Raw genomic sequence first — 6,256 nt, 5'->3', positions numbered from 1 at the left:
AGTAACAGTTGTTTTGGGGATCACAATGTTATAAAAACATCAATATTAGGACCATGATGTCAACATCTATCTATTTGTAGATATTTTTAATCTATATCAACATTTCAACGAAAATAAACAAGGTCAATCCTACTTCCGACCCGTTTCCACATTTACCTTAAATTAACCACTTCCGGATTCAGGTGAGGTGCAGTTTCTTTGTTGTTTATTTTTTCTAAACGTTGTGACGTTTAAATAACTCAATCAACACGTAAACCTATTTTTAGAACCTTTATTGTATTGTTTTCCAATTAGTTATTTGTACTTTGTTTGATAACTATGACTCATTACACAAAGCTCAAAGCCCTTGATTCAAAGAACCCCCCTTTTATTATTTCTTTGCTACAGTACAGGCATGACAGACTGACAAATAGTTTTAATTATTTGAAAATTGCCATTTAATTTTCTTTATTAAACAAGTTTGTGTCCATAAAACAAATTTAAATTGGAAGCAGTATAAATGTAGTTACTTCAACTTCAAGCTTGGGCGATACATATATATACCGCCCTGGTATTTACCTGTTTACCAATAGGTACTTGTTTCTATCAATATTGGGAGGTTGACTATATTTAACGCCCCAGTCAATACTCTTCGAGAATATGGGAGAACTGGGTATGCAGACAACTTGGACCAACGAATGTCAACTCTGACCTTCTATAATGTCAACATGGTCAACCCTGTCAAAATTTTTAAAAGAGAGTTTGGACTATTTAAATGAATATAAATAATCAAATGTTATATTTTACTTAAAAGAATCTTAGATAGTTTTTACAGTTAACATTTACAGACAGTCTGGGATTAGATTTTTTTGACATGTCATGATGACAATTGTCATAAATTTATATACCTTTATGGATTGTTATTATACATTTGTACTTAGACACAAGCTAATCTTCACCCCCAGTTTTCAGTGGGGTTTGTGTTGCTCAGTCATAAGTTTTCTATGGTGTGTATTGTGTACTCTTGTTTGTCTGTTGGTCTTTTTTCTTTTTTGGCCATGGCGTTGTCAGTTTATTTTCGACTTATTAGTTTGAATGTCCCTTTGGTATCTTTCGCCTCTCTTCATGATCAAGAAATACATGTACAAAATATAGCATCTGAAGGGAAAAAAATATTAAATTCTGTATTGTACTGACTCACTTTTTACAGTCAATATGAACTCTTTTACACTGACGGCAGCAATCGCATGTGAGACAGGGTTCCGCAGAACCCTTTACAATTTTTTTCCTAGTAAATTCTTTAAAACAATTTGCTTAAAAATTGTTTAATGTTTGTTGCATTTTTTTGCCAATGAAAACGGGTTAAATTTAGGGTTGGATCTTGTAATATCATTTCTATGGAAAAAAAATTGATATGGTTAACTGTCTTAATAATCTGAATGGAAAATTTATTTTCTTTATAAAATTGTCACATTTTTTATTCAGCCATGCTTTTGAGAGGGTGCAGAATTCTGTTGAAGACATATCATGAAACTAATTTTGTGTTTTTATGGCTTGCAGAAACTTTATACACCATTTTAATCATCTAACATGTCTACTGCTAACTTTTGGCATTTAATTTGCTCTTGAATTTAGAAAATATTGTTTGAACAGCTACTTTATTTTAGAATAGTTCCTTTGTAAAAAAAGAAATTATAATAGATTACTATTTATGAATTAATTTGAAAAAGTAATATATCAAATTTAATCAGTTGATAAGAATATTAAAATATTCTATCAATATCTTCTGCTTGTGTAAGTTATTGAATTAAATTTGGTACAAGATGTGTATTGATATCAAAGTTGTTGAAGCACTTTTTATACGACCACAAAAAATTTTTACGGTCGTATATTGGTCGACACTTGGTTTCCGGACAATAACTTTAGTATTAGTTAATAGAAATCTATGAAATTTAAACACAAGGTTTATAACCACAAAAGGATACATTGTGATACATGTCTGAGAAATGGCTTTGAAGAGATGTAGAAAAGCTGTAATAACACCCTTTAGTTATTACAGGCATATATTTATCTGTAATAACATAGGTGTACTATACATGTACATGATTAGCAAATTATAAATTGTTATATCTTTCTAAAGTTTAGTATACATAAAGACAATAATAATACCAGTAGAACTTGCATACAATTTAACAAAGTAAAGGATGTATATTGCCTCTTTGAAACATGTAACATACATATGTTATCACAGTTTTTTGATATTTTAGCCCATAATAACGACATGTATATTATTTTTCTCTAATAACTTATTTAAGTTAGACCCTTGACTGTCAGTTTTGGACCTCTGCGGTTGTATCCAGCTGCGCTTGGCGAAGCATTTTATTTGAAATGCTATTATTCCAATTCTTTCCTTGGACAAGTAATTATATATATAAAAGTACTGAAACCATATATACAGTTTGATAGACAACTGTCATTATTTACAAACAATACCACTCAAAGGTGTGAGCTTTAATTGGAACACCTACAATGCCAATCTTAATTGACCACAGCTAATATCTTGTATTACAATGTATTACACTATTGAATAGACACTTTATTATTCAGCTCAATTCATATCTTAATACACATTTTATTGTCAATTATTGACAGCAATAGTATACCTATAATAACTTTTGATCTACACTACATTTTGTACATCAAATTATTCTGTTAATTATGTCTCAAAGATGAATGATTAAAAGAATTTAAGGATTAAGAATTAAAAAGATGTATTTTTTTGCAAAAGAAAAAACAAAATCTGTATAAAAAATGCAAGCAGTGTCTATATTGTACTTGTAAAATTAGTGCTATAATCATCTGATATTAGTCAATGATTTAAAGGTTAATTCAAGTTAAAATTCTAATTTGCTGGAATCAATTTTTTTAGTGATATCATGAAAATAAAATAAAACTGATCCTCTTCAATGTCATATGATCAGATGATATTTTATCAAAAATCAATAAGTGATCCTAAGATGAGTTAGAAAAATTGCATACCAATGTTTAAACATAGAAATACTCCCAAAAGCAACCATTTTACAAGTAAATTTTTCCAACCTGTGAGTAGGATTTAAAATTATGCACACAACTCTTCCAGCCTTTCCATCAGTGATTTAGATTACTTCAAGGATCTTACTATACAAATCCTTGATTACTTTGATTGTCGGAAGACCTTAGAAAAAGTACATTTCATGAATTTCATGAGCTGAAAGGGGTGATTTTTAAAAAGAAAAATAACTGGTAATTTTTTATGAAAATGATAACACGTTCTACATAACAATCCTTTGTTGCCTTCTTTTGTCAAGCCTGCGACTTTTGTCGCAAAAGCGAGACATAGGGATCTTGCATTCCGTTGGTCTTCAGCGGTGGCAGCGGCGTCCACAAATATTCACTCTGTGGTTAAAGTTTTTGAAATTAAATAACTTTCTTAAACTATCCTGGATTTTTACCAAACTTAGACAGAAGCTTGTTTATGATCAAAAGCTAGTATCTAGAAGGAAGTTTTGCAAAAATATATTTCCTGTTTTTCCGTATATTACTTATAAATGGACTTAGTTTTTCTTCCAGTTAACATTACATACAGTCTGTAGTTAAAGTTTTTAAACATTTATTAGATTCATAAACCATTCTGGATTTTTACCAAACTTGGACAGAAGCTTCTTACAATTAAAAGATACATGTAGTATCTGTAAGAAAATTTTTAATAATTCTTTCTCCATTTTTATTGAGCCTGTGACATGTGTGACAAGCAGCAAAAGTAGGCGAGACACTGGGTTCCGCGGAACCCTTACAAATTTTTTTTTTAAGTCCCTTGGTTTCTTTCATTGTCTTTTAAAAGTGTTTAAACACAAGTTAACACATTTTGGGCTAAAATTACTTATTCAAAGTTGTGATGGTTGTCTCTTTATAAATGTCTTAGTTACAGAAGCTTGTATAAAGAAAAAAATATTGAAAATGATATAAAATAAAAATGTCTGTCTAACTGTAGCTAAAAAATGGCTGGATCACAGCACCAACGATGCTTCGATTTCCCCATAGCAACAGAATTATTTCCATAGTAACCAAAGGAAATTGTGATTTTATTTGTGTAATAAGGTTTTTACAGTTTTTTTCTGATGACTGTTTTGCATTCAATGTAACCAAGGGAAATGTGGTATTAGACAACTTTTGATTGTAAGTGTAAATATAGAAATGCTTTTGTTGCTATATTCTTCATCTCCAAACCGAGATTGAACACAGACGATGACCTCCTTTTTTTCAACTTAAAGATTTCTTCATGTTTTTACGAAAATTTATTTTTACAGTACACTAACTGAAAATTTATTTAATAAAAAGCTGAAATCAATAATTCACAATGAATATCGTGATCATGACAATGTCAGTGTTCTAAAAACTTATTTGTCAACAAGAACTTAGTATAAAAAAATGGTGACAGCAATTTAAAAAAAATCCTCACAATTAAAGTATTAGCATGATTAGTGCATGGCGAAAAACAAAATAATTCATCAATGAAATTCGATTCAGATATTTCCAAGTAAATTCTTTTTTAAATTGGATACAAAATTTATTAAGTCTGACACAATTTTTTTGAAGGCAAAATGTTTCAACAAAGGTACCACATAGAGGCATCATTATGGAGTAAAGGGGAAGGCGTCAAAAGGCATCATTGATTATGGATGAAAAGGTTAAATGTTGCTAAATTTGCATGACCATGATGACCTCAAGCCTCACCACACCGGGTGAATTGGTTCCAGAAGTTGCCTTTCAAATGCTGATGTCGCCCTAAGGTTACCCTAAAACAGAATTTGAGGTCAACCTATAATTGACAGCCTGTCAAATTTAAGTTTCTGATTCTTTTTTATCAAATTATCAAGTCAAGTAAGGAAACAAATGTATTGATACTATCAGAACAAATAGTACATGTAACCAAATTAATATAAAGCAAAGTAGGAACACAATTAACAGGTTTACATTTTTATTTAGGAGCCAGCTGAAGCCCACCTCCGGATGTGGGATTTTCTTGCTGTGTTGAAGACTTATTGGTGGCCTTCAGCTGTTTTCTGCTCTTTGGTCGGGTTGTTGTCTCTTTGAGACATATTCCCCATTTCCATTCTCAATTTTATTTTAATCCAAAAATCTGCATTTATTTTACAATTGTAAACATTGTAACAGTAACACAATTGGATCACCTCCATTTTTAGCTCACCGGAGCCCGAAGGGCCCCATCACTTGGCGTCCATCGTCGTCTGTCGTCTGTTGTCATTTATCTGTCGTCGTCTGTCATCATAAACTATTTCAAAAATCTCCACCTCTGAAACTACTGGGCCAAATACCTTCAAACTTTAACTAAATGTTCCTTAGGGTATCTTGTTTATAAATTGTATCCGAAGTTTGTATCCATCAACCAACATGGCCGCCACGGCTAAAAATAGAACATAAGGGTCAAATGCAGTTTTTGGCTTATATCTCAAAAACTAAATCTTTTAGAGCAAATGTGACATGGGGTAAAATTGTTTAATTGGTCAAGATCTATCGGCCTTGAAATTATCAGACGAATACAACAACCCATTGTTGGGTTGCTGCCACCAAATTGGTAGTTTTAACAAAATTTTGCAGTTTTTTGTTATTATTTTGAATATTATTATAGATATATATATAAACTGTAAGCAGCAATAATGTTCAGCAAAGTAAGATCTACAAAAAAGTTAATATGACCAAAATTGTCAATTGACCCCTTAAATTTAAGCTCAGATATATTTTGCATAACCTGAATAACATCTGACATGTCTGATTATTGTTATTATTGAAATAAGATAACAAGAGTTGACATTAGATCTTAGCAATATTTAATTCTGACAGGCATTGCTGCATGACATGTTGTTAAATCTATTTCTCTTATATATATATGGTAAAAAAAGTTCCTCGTGTTAAATAGATTCCGCAAAATATTTTTCATGTCTTTGGCAGTGGCCTAACAATTTTTTGCTATAGGTCCCCATTGGTGTCAAATGTTGACATTGGTCATTTTAAAGCTTTTTGTACACTTCAGAATGGAATCAAATTTGAAAAAAAGACCATTTTTGGGTGAGAAATGCGAGTGTTTGTATGTTGTTGGAAGAAATCATATCTGTGAACATTGCCACAAAGAAAAAGTAGTCTGTTGTGACCTTTGAAAGTGAATGTTGACCTAATTTATACAGTTTATGATATATTTATATTATCCAATTGTACATGT

The 6,256-nt window shown here is 30.9% G+C and overlaps 1 protein-coding gene and 1 long non-coding RNA gene across 3 annotated transcripts in view; both read left to right on the top strand.

Annotated features, from left to right (window-relative positions):
• LOC127708892 (uncharacterized) overlaps positions 1 to 6,256 on the top strand; it is a 59,040-nt gene that overhangs the window by 25,313 nt on the left and 27,471 nt on the right. The gene's annotated exons all lie outside the window — the stretch shown is intronic.
• The window catches only part of LOC127708890 (uncharacterized), a 33,724-nt gene continuing 27,471 nt past the window's right edge, over positions 4 to 6,256 (top strand). The window contains exon 1 of one of the 2 annotated variants that reach the window (XM_052214051.1): positions 4 to 182. The gene's annotated coding sequence lies outside the window, so the exon portion shown is untranslated. The remainder of the gene's footprint in view (positions 183 to 6,256) is intronic. The other variant, XM_052214052.1, reaches the window with a different exon arrangement.

This window comes from Mytilus californianus, unplaced genomic scaffold (genome assembly GCF_021869535.1).
Source record: "Mytilus californianus isolate M0D057914Y unplaced genomic scaffold, xbMytCali1.0.p SCAF_7, whole genome shotgun sequence".
In the NCBI taxonomy this organism is placed as follows: Eukaryota; Metazoa; Mollusca; class Bivalvia; order Mytilida; family Mytilidae; genus Mytilus; species Mytilus californianus.
This window is presented reverse-complemented; position numbering and strand designations above follow the sequence as displayed.